The sequence below is a fragment of the Nothoprocta perdicaria genome, unplaced genomic scaffold (genome assembly GCF_003342845.1).
Source record: "Nothoprocta perdicaria isolate Ctin4 unplaced genomic scaffold, notPer1 scaffold_240, whole genome shotgun sequence".
In the NCBI taxonomy this organism is placed as follows: Eukaryota; Metazoa; Chordata; class Aves; order Tinamiformes; family Tinamidae; genus Nothoprocta; species Nothoprocta perdicaria.
This window is the reverse complement of record NW_020455467.1, coordinates 730,486-746,283: the sequence shown is the minus strand read 5'-3', so window position 1 is coordinate 746,283 and position 15,798 is coordinate 730,486. Positions and strand designations below refer to the sequence as shown.

The window sequence follows — 15,798 nt, the reverse complement described above, 5'->3', positions numbered from 1 at the left end:
CCCTGTGCCACATGCTGTACGTGTGCCTGCTTGAGCAGGAAGGTTGGACTAGATGATCTCTAGAGGTCCCTTCCAACCTTAAATATTCTGTGATTCTGTAAGAAAAAAAAAAATTCTCAGCATATTCAAGAACTAGTCAGAAAGTCACAATATTGCAAATGCCTCATTTGTAAAGGATACAGCCTTCTACAAAAACAAAAGCAAGAACCAGAGCTGCTCATCGCACACAACTGATCTGAAGAATAAGCACATTTCAATTGTAACACAACCGCCATCCACAGACAGAACAGTCACAACTTGCCCTCAAATGACAACAGGGGATTTAGAAGCGAAAGCCCAGCTTCAGCTCATCTGTTTACCTCTCAAAAGTATCCTGGGCTGATAAAGCAATGAAAATAATCCAAATGGTCTTTAATCTATTCCTACTGTTCCTGACCACACAAAGGTTTGGGCTCGAGTGAATAAGCAGGAGAGAAGGGGCCACAACCGTGTTAGCTGGTGCAGCAGAAACGGGGTCAGGACAACTTCTCCTCAACAGAGAGGCAGCACTTCACTTTTCTGCTAACAGTAACATACTGCGAGGCCTTGTTTCTTGGCTGGGACATAAGCAAGTTTCAAAGTGACAGGGAACGGTAACAATCAAGTCACTGTGTCCAAGCCAAGAAGATTAGAGCTGGTGGCTGCGCGGCGGGCGATGCACATGCCCACGATCCAGGTGTTTCCCAGCACCGTCCCGCCGGCACCCAAGGACATTCCTGGGTCTCTCCTCCTTGGCAGGGCCGGGCCAGCTCCCACGGGCTGCTTTCCTCCAAGGACAGTTTCTTTATCTGCTTGAACTGATGCTGAAGTGTTGAAAGCTGCTCGCACTGTAGGAGCAACCCTGAAGGAGGGGAAAAAAAAGAAAACAACAAAAAACCACAAAACCCAACTACCACCACCAACAACAACAAAAAAGGAACTTTATTAAAAGTCTTCACCTGAGTTCAGCTTCTGTTAACAATAAGGCTCTAATTCAGACCCATCGATTATAGGAAGAACAAGATGGCAGAAGTCTGTCAATTCACTAACAAGTTGATGGAAGACACCCTTGCAAGAGGGAAAGCGGGCTCTGTCAAGGCATTTTTTGGAGTGTCTGAGTATTTATTTGAAACAACTTGTTATTGCCTTGCAGGAGCTTTAGAAGAAGCCCTTTGTTCAAAGACAAAATCCTAACACAAGAGCAGATCTCGGCAAAGCAGGACTCCTCCAGCAGCAGACAAGTTTCTCTGCAGATTCTGCACAAAAACACTGATTTTACAAAAGTCTTCTGCAGGTCTCACTATAGAGGCACAGGTGATATTCCAAAAACTATGAAAGCAACCAAACATTCATGTTGTCTCCTCGATGAAAAACACCTGGAAAACAAAGTTCCCAGGCCTTATACGCAGCCAAAGTAACGGTTCATGTTCATTCCCAGCAACTTTACACGCTCAAACTGAAATACTGAAATGTTTTTTCCAGTGACAAGACAGTTCCCATAAACAGGCCATCGCTGTCTAGATAAGAAAATCCAAAATAAGAAAATCCCAGACAAACACAGACATGTAAATTGAGTCCACATGCAAGTGATACAGTGAAAGTGCTGTTCCTAATATTTAAGAAAAACTAAATCCTCATCGTCTGTTTTCTCCGGGGTTACAAACCAGTATTTCAAAATTATGTTCTTTTCACATAGGATTTATGTAGTTACTGTTGTGCTACCCAGCCTCTCACTGAACCATGTAATTAGGTCACATTTTTAGCTGACTAATTAAATGGACCTTCCCAAGTAACAACCGCACGTGCGGGTGACATTTTGGACAGGCAGAGCAGGTCAAGTGCCCAGCTAGGCTGGGTCTTGTCCTGCTTCCATGGAAGCAAACAGCAAAACTCCCTTTTATCCAACAGACATTTGACAAATTCTATTTGCAAAAAAGAAAGTGCAGAAACTGCAGTGGAAGAACAGAGAAGTAACAATGCTAGTGAATACATTTAAAAAAAAACACACAGAGAAACAAATCCATTGAAAACTACTGATAGAAACTACTACTGACATGCTAAGGACAGTACCTAATATTGTATGTCTGTACAGTTAATGCTAATACATGTTATGAGCCTTACAAGTCATCAACCACATCCAGGTACAGGGTTCATTACATTTTTGATGTCTTTATGAGTAATTACAATTCATTTTTCTAACCAATTTGTTTTATGGGGATAAAAGGTGGCTGTGATTCCTTGCCTTGCAAAGTTATTTCTACTAACTTGAAAAGTCATTAATTATGCCTGTACAGTGCTATTAATTTCAAGTGTTTCAGTTGCAAAATGGACAGAAACAGCCCTTTTGGAGGAATTAGACACCAAGATCCAGACTTAGTCTTTAATATGAGACTTGTCAACTTGAAACACGGATTATTTTTTATAAAGACATTTGCAAGTCAATTAATCTAACAGGATCCCCTCCACAATAACCCCCTCCCCTCCACAGACACACCCTCAAGGCTTTGTATCTTTTTACATATTTCAAGGATATCCCTGTTTGCATTGCTCAGCTAATCTTCCAAGTTCTACTAATCCCCAGACAAACGCCTTCATGAAGTGATGGTCTGGAGACCATCCTTCCACTCCTTTCCACTCCCCAGTTTATTTGCCACCTTTGCTACCTTTGCCTTGGCATCGCAATAGCTCTTGGGGCTTAACAGGACTTCGAGACAGGACTCAGGCATGAGGAGGACACGACCCTCCTAAAAATAACCCCAGAGAAGGGTAGTCTCAAAGCATGGCGAGCTCGGCACCTCTGCATAGGAATACAGTTGTCTTCTCACCAGGCCTTGAAGGAACTGGAATGATCCGCAGATGTAGCTCTGAGAGGTGCCATCCGCAGATCTACACTTAGAGGTGCCATTAAGGGCCAAGACTGAACTGCACCCAAAAGTGCTGAACTGAAGTTCCACTTCAGGGGAACTCGGGCAGAGAGAGCATCAAACTGGCCAACCTGTACCATCCTCCTCTATTACACGAGGGATTATGTCTCCTTTGTCAACTTCTCTTTGATGTTTTTAAAATGTCAGTCTTCAAAATCAGCTATATTTTGTATGGCCCAGAAGAAATAAAGTACTACAATTAAAAAGAAAAATAAAACAGTTTATAACTTCATTTCTACGTTTTTTATCATGGAGGGGAGTGAAGGTAGTAACCTTTCCATTATTTAAAACCAAACTAGGATACAAAATGGATACTTCTCTCTCCTCCTCCTCTTGTAGCATAAAAGGCATCTTTTCAGTTAGAACCACTGAAGTCCTATAATCAATATTTTAAATGCATAGTCTAGAAGTTATAAATAGAATTCCATTACAAATAGATTATGCTTCAACACAATGCTAAAAAAGTTTATTTTAGAGATGTTTTATTTCGCCTCTTTGACATCATCCAGCCCTAACACATCAATAATCAGGGCCTATGTGCACTGCTGCTCCCTTGAAGGTCACATTCATTCTCTCCTCTACAAAAATACCCCTTCCCAAAGATCAGAATGACATTAGCAATGCTGCCCCGTTGGCAGCCCTGAGATTCAGCACCACCTAAAGTGAAGCAGACGCCTAAGCCAGTGCAAGCAGCAACCTGGATCCCTCCCCAGCCAGGTGTTCTCACAAAATCCACACACTCTGCTCAGAGCTGTGCTCTTTGGACAAGTTGGCCTGGAATTAACCTCCATGAGACTTCAATCCATCAATCCATCAACCTCTGCAAGACAGGGTAGGCAAGTGTGCGTCAAGTCATGGACCGTAATAGTGCACATCAAGTTACAAGGGGTTTTGATTGATCATCTGACATTTTTAATACGGACTTTAATACAGATCTCGAAACAGCACAGGATGCTACACTCGGATCTTTCTGCCCGGTTTATCGCATTTCCAATGCCAGCTAGCAGCAGCAAGGTAACAAGGAGACAGACTGGTGACAAACACCAGTCTTCATGTGCAGGTTAGAGCACGAGCGTCGCCTCCAGCCCGCGCTCCTCGCGGCCCCGCTCTGCTTGAAGCGCATGCAGGATCCAGCACCCGAGCAGCTGTCCCGCACGCAGGGCCACATCTTGACAGAAACATGCTCCAAAACACATATGTATCTATATGCACAGATGCACATACACACATTTACAACTATACACACCCTACAAGTACTGTTTCTCACAAAGGATCATTGCTTCCTTATGTAGGAAACTAAGTAGGTTTTTCTTTTCAGGGCTCATGCTACCAAACAACATGCACTAATTAAACTAAGGAACAAGAAGTTATATTAATGCGATCACACCACAATTAAGTATTTATGCAGATATGGCAGAGAGCTGGTGGATATTTTGTAACTCCTTGGGGGTTTTGATAAAAGAAATCAAAGGGCTACAGAAATGCAGTGACGCAAAAGCTCCTCTTTAATTAATGAGAATTAATCAAAATACAAGCCAGTGTTCCTCAAGCAGCGAAAGCAGCACGAGGGTAAACACAGAGTACACAATACAGCAGAAGTACAAATACTTTAAGAACAGGAATTCGCTAATTAGAAAGCATCAGAGACATAAATTCACCCGGCAAGTCTATTTCGCACGTGCACACAGCGCGTTTGGGCTCAACTGCCTGCTCAAAGCCAAGCCCAGCCGAGCTGAGCTTTCCCCAATGGGGGGAAGCGCCAGGCGTCTCCATCGCTGCTGACAGGGCTGGAACCACCTACGGTCAGGGCAGCGCGAGCACCTCCCAACAGCTCCACGGGAAAGACTTCCCTAAACACAAGTGCCACAACTAACAACAAGCAACTGCTAGGCAAACCATCACAGCTCCTTTTGTTAATTAGGGTATTTTTAAAGAGCACACAAAGTTCTGGAGCCAGGTAGAAGTTTACGGTATGGCTCAACGCTACTCTGTCGTGGCTCTTTAGAGGTGACAAAAATACCTCGGATTAACCTCAGTCATTTGTGCCTGTAGCAGCACTAGGTCCATCAGCGCTCTTCAAGTTAAGGCAGGAAGATAGAAAGTTCTCCAGTTTCCCTGACAGGGCCTTGAAATAGCACCCTGGGGAAGCGCTTCTCATCTAAATGGATAGTTTTAGCTCCCACGGCTCAGTTTGCATCCTGCTTTTCTTCACTGGAAGAAGAGAGGCCCCCTAATAATGATTTTTCCCTACATAAATATTTTCACAACTCTCTAACCATATCACCTCTCAATCTTTTTTAGCCAACTACATAGATCACATCCAAGCCTCCTGCTCTAAGGCATTTTCTCCAGCCTTTGAATCATTTTTATAGCCTTTTCCTTCATCCTGCAGTTTTTTCAACATCCTTTAACGTACGATGATACCAGAACATTACACAATACCCCGGGAGTGCAATGCGCAGAGGTCAAATCTTATCCACCCTCTACTTCTGGGCAGGTTGCAAACACAAGAAGATAAGGCTGAAGATTATCTGCAAAGCTCAGCGTGTTCTTCCCACAGGCTCCTTAGCCCTAATAAACAGCACAGCCCAAATTGCCCAAGCATTCAGCTTTGTCCTCCTAGCTCTGCTTTCCCTCCCAAACCCGCATTCCCGCCTCTCATGGAGCACTCCAGCCTGGCACTCCCGTGTTCCTGCCGAGTCCCTGTCAGCTCTGCCTAGGGATGCGAGCTGGAAGGCCTCTGCTGGGAGCTGCTTGCTCTGCCCTGCAAACACTCCCACTGGGCACGTCCCTCCAGCTTCTTTTCTCAGCCCAGGAAGCACGATGGTGAGATCAGGCTGCATCAAGGTGAAAAAAACATGGTCTGGGGCTTCAAAATACAGTATTAAATAAGTTTGTACTCTGCATTTTGGAAATTTCAGGTTGTGGAGAAAAATAAGACGGTGAAACCCAGTCTGTGTCACTTCAATGGATTTTCCTCGCTAACTGCAGATCTGCAGACCAATTTCATAGCAGCCTGGTGACAGCTCTGCTGCATGACAATGATTATGAAAGAAGGAAGCATTCAGTAACATTAAAATAACTCATTTTCACCAAAGATACATATATTTGACGTGAAGACAGAGATTCCTTTTCATCCTTTTCCTCAATACCAAAATAAGGAGTAAGGAAGCTCCGAGCTGCCCGGAGCGCAGGACAGACGGAGCAGCACGAAAGCCCAGCGCAGCGACCCAGTGCTGGCAGCAGACACGGCCCCGGAGCCCGGCAGCCTCCGCACGCCCTTGGGGAGCGGCCGGGCTGCCCCACACACTCAATCCCCGATCAAGGGCAATGCTGAGCAGCAGAGACCTCCCCTTTGGGGACTGGGCCCAATCCAGGCCCGCGGCGAAGCGGCGGCGATGGCACCGTGGGCTCCTGACGCTGCAGATCGCGTTGGGTGCCCTGCGGCCTTGGCGCACGGTCACCCCTCGGCCACTGCAGCCTCTCGAGGCTTCAGTTCTACTCACTATCAGAAGGGCACAGATTTGATATAAGAACTTGAATGACCTCAAAAATGGAAGACGTCTCAGTCGCTGCATCTTTATCAAAACTTTCTCGTCTGCAGGAACAGTATATAAATGAACACACATAATCAGGATTTTTATCAGGCACAAAGCAAGGAAGCCCTGGAAGATGATACAGTATTTGTCTATAACAAGAAAATCATGATGTATCTCTATTTAGTACATGCATATGCATGTCTATTTATATGCATGTGTGCCTATTTGCTCTAGATGCATATATAATCAACCCAAGTATAAATTAGAAAGCATATGAAGAACTAAACACCAATTGCCTCTCCTCCTACACCTCCCCTCGCTCTGCCAAGTGCTGAGAAAAACAGAAGGCACAGCAGCAATGGTTGGAAACAGAATCTGAAATTGGAATAAAAGAGAGAAAAAAAAAGCATTTTCTTTTTGTAAACCATGAGAACTACCCTGGTATTTTCACTTTCAAAATGTTCTGAAATGAAGAACGGATGGTTTCAACAGGAGCCTTAAAATGCTGCATAAATAACAGTTGAAATTTGGATTTGTTACCATTACACTTGATGACAGAAGTGCTATTATTACACAAAGAATTGTTTTAATCCTCCTCAAGCACCTCACTTGCAGACTGTCAGACAATGAGCTATGGATGGCTAGGAGAGTTTCGTAAGATCTCCACGCGTAATCTTTAGCAAGCTTCACTACATGGGAATGTGCAGGCAGCACTTAATCCTGCTGGCCTTTTTCCAAAGACTTATGGTAAGTCTGTCTATGCCTTTCTTTTAATAATCAAAGGAGGTGGTTATTTTAATAGCGAGCTATTCTAAGCTGCAGACAAAAAATAATAATACGGAGACCAGCTCTTAAGAAAACCACCAGCTGATAGCGTTGAAACTTTGCCCAGTATTTCTCCCAAATAGGCAAGCACTTCTTCAGAACAGAACAAGTGCAGGAAAACATACGAATTAAAAATCAGAAAGAAAAAAGAAAAAGAAAGGCGCTTGCAGAACTCGGGGACACATCAGAAAGGGGAGAGACGAGAGTTACTGGCTCACAAGACAAGGCAAGAAGCAGGACCCCAGAAGAGAGTGGGGCTCTGCTGGGAGAAGGCCATGCCGTAAAGCCAAACTCCAGCCAGGATGCATGTCCAGGGCAGATACAGGTTTGATTTCTCTCTCTTTTTGCTTTGCCTCGCTCTGAAGGATCAAGGGCAGGAAGACAAGGTACAGAAATGCTTCGTGAGCGCCCTGCAGAAGCACTCCTGCCCGTACAGGGTTCTTCAGGCTCACACAGGGTTCCCAGCACAGCGCTGCGCTTCCGGACCCAGCCGACGGCACGGAGGTTCACAGGGGTTTCCAGCAGCCCTGTAACGTGGGACGCCTGACCCTTTGGTAAGGGTGAAAGCTATTTTGAGCACTCAACAGAAGAGGGAAGAGATGTGGGTTGGGGATAACGCAGAAGTGGCCCTCACGGTATGATCTTCTGTAAACAACTCCACGATCTTCTGTTGTGGTTGAAGGACAGCTTGGCATGGCCTGCGCATACAGGGAGAAAGAAGAGCCTAGTATCCTTCAGGGAAAGCGAGGCCTTTTCTAGAGCACCGTGTCACCACCTGAGCAGCGGGTAACAGCTTTTGTGATATGAGGAGCTTGCAGGTTTTGTGCAGGAAGGGTTCTTGGTCTGAGGGTAAGGCCTCAGAGGCTTAGCAACCTCTGAGGAGTTAAAGAGTGATAACCACCTTGGCATTCCAAAACACCCTGCTCCCCAGATTAAACAGGTAACGCAGTAACATGTGGTGCTGCAGACGGAAGGTCGGCAACATGAAAGATAATGGCATTGTCTCTCTTTGGACATCATTTTTTCTCTTTATGATTTGCTGAACAACTAAGTAAAAAGACTGAAGGTCATAAGGAAACCTAGTTCACAAAACAAGCAGGTCACACAAGAATATGAGCGCAGCTGGGAAGCGGAGCAACGTGGCTTTGCCATCTCCAACAGGGCAAAACAAAGGGAGGCAGCCTGCTTGCACAAAGAAGTAATCAGAAGGTTTCCGTTTCATCCCCCATGGTCTGCTTGCAACAGTTGAATATCAAGAGGGAATCTGAGGGGAAGAGACAAAGGAAAGTCATGGGCAAAAGAATACAAAACACTTTCAAGATCACAAAAATGACAGGCTGGGGGACATGTCTCCCTTTTGCAAGGAAGATGATGGATTTGTTTACTTCAGAAACCACATGCTCACTTTCTAGAGGGACTTTGCTCAAGACAGCAGAACCATTTCTTCCCCAAAACACCATCCGAGAGGTCACTGTGAACAGGCACAGGTGAGATCTGTGCTCTCTGCTGGGATGCACGTTCCCCAGCTGCTCTCCCAGGTGGGGCAGCTCCCCATGGCAAAGCCAGAGTCTGCAGCGAGGCAGCACCAATGCTGGTGACTCCAACATTGCACAGACTCCCATCAGGTGCGGGAGTTTTATTTCAAATTTTCGAGACCAAATTGCTGTTCAGAGTTGATTGAGTGAAAATACATTTCCTTAGGATCCTATCAGACTACGCCACAGTTTGGTGACCATATCTTCCTCTTTGTTAACATGAATTGCACCCATGAAATAAGGGGAAAAGGAGATAAAATAAATCACCTTTGCAGGCATAAGACTCCTCCCCTCTCTGCAAAAAATTCCAAAGACCCACCAAAAAATGCACAGACTGTGACAAGCAAGGATTTTTGGTGGCAGCTCCTTCATCCTCTCAGCTGCTGAACAATGAACAGATTTAATACCCTCTTCCAGAACCTGCTATCACCGGCTTCCATGGCCTCAAAGTCTAACAAACACTGCTGTAAAATTCTGCTTTTGCCACTCTGGCCGTGGTTGCCGCAGGGCAGCAGAACAGCATGTGAACAGACACAAGGAGGAGGAGGAGGAGGAATCTTGCTTACAATTCACCTGTGCTCCCCAAGTCCAACACAAAAGTGGACTGTCTCCTCAGTTACCTGGCCAGGTACTGGATATTCCAGATATTAGATTTCACATTTCCTGAAATAAGTTGGATTCACCTTCTACACAACCAACCTCCCCAGCTCACCAGTTTTATTTTCCAACTGATTTACAGCGTGCTGAACAACACTGGATAAGCTCTCACCTGCAGATCAGCAGTGGCCGCATATCCAACAGGTGGGACTCTAAAGAAAGCAGGTGCCAAAGGAAGGTGCAAGAGGAGCTGACTATGCACGTCTCCAATGGGAAGTGGAAGGCTGAGCTTCTGCAGTTCCTGAAGGAAGTCACATCAACCGAAGTGCATTCAAATCCAGAGAGAAGCAAAAGCCTTTAGCATTTTAGGACTAGACAGAAGCTCCTCAAGTAGTCTAGCCTGGCAGCACTCACATTTCCTGCACTCAGATTACTTCCAAATAAGTAAAAGAGAATAAGGGGAGTAAAGCAGACACGAAACCCTCATTTGGTCACTACCAAGAAAGTGGGACAAAATATAGCAATCAACTCAGTGCTTGCCAATGTTTAAAAATGCAATTTAATTAGGCCATATAAAATTTTACATTAGCAATGAGGAATGATGTGACATTGAGCAATGTATGTATTTCCAGCAGAAATCTTGTTAACTGATTATGTGGGTATTAAACCTCTAACTCCCATTTCTTCAAAGTCAGTCAACAACTGATGACTAGAAGCAGAACGGCAAGCCTGCAGAAAAACTAAGAACTATCCATTTCATGTATGTATATGTGTATATATACATATGAATATGTGTGTGTGTGCATATAGCTATATATATATATATATATCTTTAAAAAAATAATCAAAGAATTGCACTGTATAATGTCTGCTTCACTACTCCAGCAGTAGGAGAGCAGTGACTCACAATGATGCTCTAACAAGAGCTCCCCCAAAACCTGCTTACATCATGCCTGGAAGATGAAAATCCTGCTATTTTTTCCCCACTCACCAAGACGACACGAGCGAAGATCCACCCCACTCTCCTTTCTCAGGCTACGCGTTTGCCAGCCAACCTCTTTTTGCCTTTGGTTGGAGCAGGTTCCCGTGGGAAGCGCCCGCAGTCTCCACGTACCTCCTGCACCCTTCGCCCCGCTGCCCGGTGCTGCAGCAAGTGCCAGGTGCTCCTGCGCTGCAGCCTCCTCCTTTTGCTTACTAGTAAGCCTGTCTCCTTAGAGATAGTTTAGTTTGTTTTAGATCTTGTTAAAACCCCCACATGAGAAACCATTTTCAATTCCCTTCTTATTTCCAAAGTCAAGACTATGTTGCCAATTCCTCCAGACCGAGCTGCTTCTTGAGCAGTTAGCTCTTTATGACTAATGCACTTGGAATTCACACACCTTCTGTGCTATCAGCCTGGTGACCTCTGGCTGGTGATCAGCCTTCAGCGCTCCTCACACCTTCACTGCAGCAACGTGCAGGTTCTGCTTCTGTCAAGTCCTTTCCAAATGTTACTCCTGCAATGTCAGGGAAAGGCAGCCAGAACCTCACGGTTCTTTCATGCCTCCAATGGGAGGGGTGTGAAAATTCAGGGAAATCGAGCTCCTTTCAGACAGCTGCAGGGGAATTTGGTTATGCTGCCTCACTTCTTTCATTCAAAGCTCAAACTTATTTTAAGAAACCCAAGCAGCCTCACTTGTTCCATTTTTCTTCCTAATATTTTAGCTTCTATCAGCATGCATTAAAGGCAAGAGCCAAGAGGGATGAGTCTTTCTGTTGAGTTTCAACTCCTGTCCTACACCGGGGTAGCAAAGGCCAAGAGTCCAGGCACACAGACCTTAATAAAGGATCTTAACCCTGGAGTTACTCTTGAACAACTAGGCTGAATTCTGCATTTAACCATTCACAGAACTTTCAGCAATGCAGATCCTAACCTGACTCCTGGGCTTGCAATTAAGCCGGTATTTTCCAACAAAACAGAGAACCTCAAGAGAAGATTGAGGCCAAGCAGCAAAAAAGGACAGATATTTGCATCATGTATCTCATACTTTTTGTTTCTCAAATGTGGGATTTAAAAAAAAGCAAGAACTGAAAGATAATGAATAAAATGTTACATAACATCAAAGAAAAAATAACAATTATTTTTCTTCTTTTATGGTAACTTTCCTCATTTCTTAGCTTCAGAAAAGCCTTTAATTTAGAATTCTATAAAATAAACATATCCGCTCTCAAAGAAAGTTGCTTTCTGAAGTATTTAACTAGAGACTCCTAAAATGAAAAGTCTGTTCCCCACCCCCTTCACATAAGCTTTTATTTAAGAAGCTTTCTTTTAATACAGGGAACCTACACAACATTTTTTAGCAGTTTGTGCTGCCATTTTCAATTTCTTTCACAGTCTTCACACAAGGATCTTCTCCCATGATTTTTTTTGTATCTAGTCAAGATATTGATCCAAAAAATGATCATTTACATTGAAATGAATTCCATTCATTACCATTGAAACCAAAAAGACACCTTTAAAAATTTTCCTAGCAGCTCAGTTTGATTTCCCACCAATTCCACCCCACTTTCTGCTGCAGCCCAGATATTGCAGGTAGAATATGAGAAACACCAGGTTAATCCTGGAATGAACCCAACCATAGCAGAACATTTTCCTTAAGGCCTAGTAGTCATTCTCATGCAGTAAAGTGTGATAGGTATCAAGACAACCCAGAGACATTTTTATGCTTTTCATATAAAATCTAGCCTATCTCACACTCTGCTTTTAAACACTCTTTCACCTTTAGATCCTAGATGTCAGGGCAGACTGAGGCAAAAGGCTCCAGGCTACTGAAGAAGCTTGTACAACTACATGTCCTTAGGGAGTAAATTTGGCAGATTTATGCTGAATTTCACAGAGAAGTGCTGTCTTTCAATGCTCCTTGTGACCTTTCATTTTCTGTGGTTGGGGTTTCTGTCTCCCCACAAAAGGGCCTGCCTTTAGTGTGCAGCCTCTTGGTTTTATAGGCTTGACTTCTGTCTCCTCTCTTCCACCTCCTCTACATTTCCAAATTCTCAACTGGTTTCCATAGCCATCGCTCCTGCATTTTTGCTTTGCCCATAGCTAGGGGTGAGCACCTCATTCTCAGCAGTTTACACACAAGCTGCCCCAGAGGGGATGCGTTCTCACTCCCGCATCCACTTCTCTGTATTCCAACACTGCCGTCTTTTTGACTTGGACTTCTTGTAGGCTTTGCCTACACATGAAGCAGCCATTTGAGTGAGGTAGTTTACTCCCTGCTTCCAAACCTATTTCCTCTCTTCTCTCTCTCACCCCCATTTCTACCGCAAACAAGGAATCTCCAGAGTCACCACGTGGAGAACCACGGTGCTCTCAAAGTCCACGAGCCCCAGCATCACGCTGCCTCTGTGGTGGCTCCAACTTCATTTTCTTCCCTGGAAAGTGGGAAATTAGGGCAGCTCTTCCTCCTACACAGGGCTTGCAGACAATACCCTGAACCTCTGAACAAAACTAATTCAATATTATCAAGTGCTGGCACTAAAAGACCTTGAGCTCAGGTTGCACTTGGCATTTCACCCAACACAAAGATCCTTGTCTCCAGAGCAGTGCTGACAAAGTATTTGGTTGCGTTAATTCTTTGCACTGAGGTTGCTTGTACACAGGAATACACCAAGGAATTGCTTATTCTTTTCACTTCTGTCTCTCTCCACTGGGCCAGTGGCGTTTCTAACACTTCATAGTAACGTTTCAACAGAAGTTACTGTTTTTGTTCGGTCAGCACCGAAAGGAACAACTTGTGCCTCAATAGGGAAAAACTTCCCAGATCATTCACTTCTCTTTTTCAGAGACAGTTCTGCTAATTGGAAGGCTTTTCCCAGGTCTGTATTAAGTACAGCCATTTCTTTAGCAGTAATAACACGCTAGCAAATAATGCAATCTTAATGTAAACCTTTGGGCTTAGAAAATTCCAAAAAGCAATCTGCAGTGTATGTATAGGTTGGGTTTTTTCCTGTGTTTATACATACACATAGATACCTGAAAGGATTATGCTAGTTTTGTGTTTCCACTTATATCCTCTTGGTTTCAAATTTTCTAAATTATGCTGCACAACAGTTTAGAAACTAACTGCCAGCTATAGGTATTTATTTTCCTCTTGCTACCAATATTTTCTCAGAGACAATCAGCTGAGCAGTAACATAACTGCAAAATAACTCACCAGCCCCTACATAAAAGCATTCGGAGTGTTTCACAAAACTGGCTTATAAATTAGGAATCAGACACTTTTCTAAAACCAAGTAAGAATGGGATTACAGATAATCACATTAGCCTATAACTTTTTTTTCCCTCTAAAAGAAGGATTAAAGATAGAGATATGGAACTTCCCACATTTTCACATGCCAGCTTCATTCTTCCAGACTTCATTTGATTAACAGCTAATAGAATTACAATTCATAGACCTGGGATTTTAGGGGATTACTCTAGAGAGGCTGTTGCAGGAATTTGCTAGGCTGTAATTCCAGGCTTTGTGCAACTGGAAAGGAATGCAGAGACCTTAAAATGACATTGAAAGGTAAACTGGAGGGAGTCCCGTCTTGAGAAAGTTGTCATCGACATTTTGCAAAGGCCAGTGAGATACTCATCTCAATTAGATTGATGAGGTTGGTTGAGGAGAATAAAGACAAGAACTGAAAGCGCATGATGAGAGGTGTAACAGCGTGACATGGGACAAGGTAAGGGAGAGAGGAAGAATCCCCCACGTCAGTTTTATGTCCCGTTTTACCAGCTTTTAAAAGAACATTGTAAGTTTTAGTGTTACAAAAAGTGATCATCAGTTCCAATTATAGCAGTCTAGAGGATGCATGGCTAATTTAAATTTTCACCTTCAAATGAAACTCAAAGAAGGGGAGTGGGAGAGCGGAAGAGGTAAAATTTTATTTACGTTGTTTCATATTTAGTTATGGGTTTGATTCTGAAAAATGGAAATTGTCCAATGTAGACCAACAACTCACAACCTTATATTGCATATGACGCTTTAAGCGATTATATTCATTTGTAGGTAGTTCAGTGATCAGTGCTCTTCAGTTCTAAATACCTGAATATGGCACATTCTACCTCCATGTGTGGAGCTGTGTATGGAGAGCTCCACCCATACCATTTGGTGCAAGTTTCACTGCAGGGCACTTAAAACTTCTAACGAAAAATTATTACAACTTCGAACAAAGATCAAGTGATGGAGTTCCTTGGAAAGTAGTGGGAAAGGGGGCTTTTAATTTCCTTTTCTAATAAAGACACCTACAAATAATAGCAGCAAAGAAAAACAAAAATTAGCTTAAGGCAGGTTCCAGATTAAATTTCAACTCAAAAATTGACTATTCACAAACGAAACAAAGACCCTTGAACAGATTTGGAAGAAAAAGCTCTTTCTCCAAAATGCTCCTTTTAAAACTGCTATAAACTAGTAATTTAAGGAACCTAGTTTTATTGCACAGGCCCCTGCAAACGATCACTTACTGCTGAACAAATAAACAAAAAAATAAGCACCGTATTCAGACAGCTCCAGTGCTTGCACAGAAATGGAACCTGTGGAATGAATGGGAGACACGGAGAGAGGGCAGAAACCCCATGTAGTGCCCAGAAACGAAGGAAGCGAGAGCCCGTGCCCCAAGCACGGGCAGGACACGTCCCCTCTTCTCCACCGTTCAGCAAAGCCCCACATGAAGCAGCAGTGCAAGTGCACAGCTGTTCTCCTCCAGCAGCAATCAGCTCCAAAACAAGTTACCAAAAGCTCCATGGACAAAGTTCTGCTCTCGGGTATGATGGATGTGATCCAATTTCAGCAGCATTGTACCCAATTAGGTAATTGGGCAGGTTTACTTCCTGCTGTTAGATCCACAGTGTCTTCTCCTCTTGTCCTCCTCATGAACAGGCAGCACAGATTGCGAACCAAAAAGAAAAAACCCAGGACGGGAAAAAAAAAATTCTTCAATTTCATTCTGTATCAGAAAGGGACAGGGTAGAAAGTTAACAAAAATAAAAAGAAAAAATAAAGATCAGCGGCACTTTGAGCAATTCATTATTCTGACACTGACCTCCCTTACACCAAAACCGCATCGTCCAAAAGCCAAAAAAAAAAATAAAATCAAAGCTGCAATGTCTGCTGTATTTTCTTAGACCCTTACTTAGCTTTTTAAGTGCTCTGTTTTTAAACACCACATCTGACACAGAAGGACCAAGTCTTTGCCCAGGTAGCTGCCATGCAAGGGCTACGGTTTCACCCCAGTCCATGATATCAAGTGTCTGACAGTTCTGTAAAGGCTGAAGCTGCTACTCCAGACAGCCCGAGGTGCTCACAGTGCAGGGTCTGTCGGACAGCCTGCTGG

At 43.8% G+C, this 15,798-nt stretch overlaps 1 protein-coding gene and 1 long non-coding RNA gene across 3 annotated transcripts in view; both read right to left on the bottom strand.

Moving 5' to 3' along the window:
- Positions 1 to 15,798, bottom strand: part of PPM1H (protein phosphatase, Mg2+/Mn2+ dependent 1H) — a 121,903-nt gene that overhangs the window by 96,918 nt on the left and 9,187 nt on the right. The gene's annotated exons all lie outside the window — the stretch shown is intronic.
- On the bottom strand, positions 8,519 to 10,483 carry LOC112947657. The gene is made up of 3 exons (XR_003249452.1): positions 10,430 to 10,483; positions 9,611 to 9,739; positions 8,519 to 8,570 (listed from the first exon to the last, which is right to left on the bottom strand). It is a non-coding gene; the product is annotated as an uncharacterized LOC112947657 (long non-coding RNA).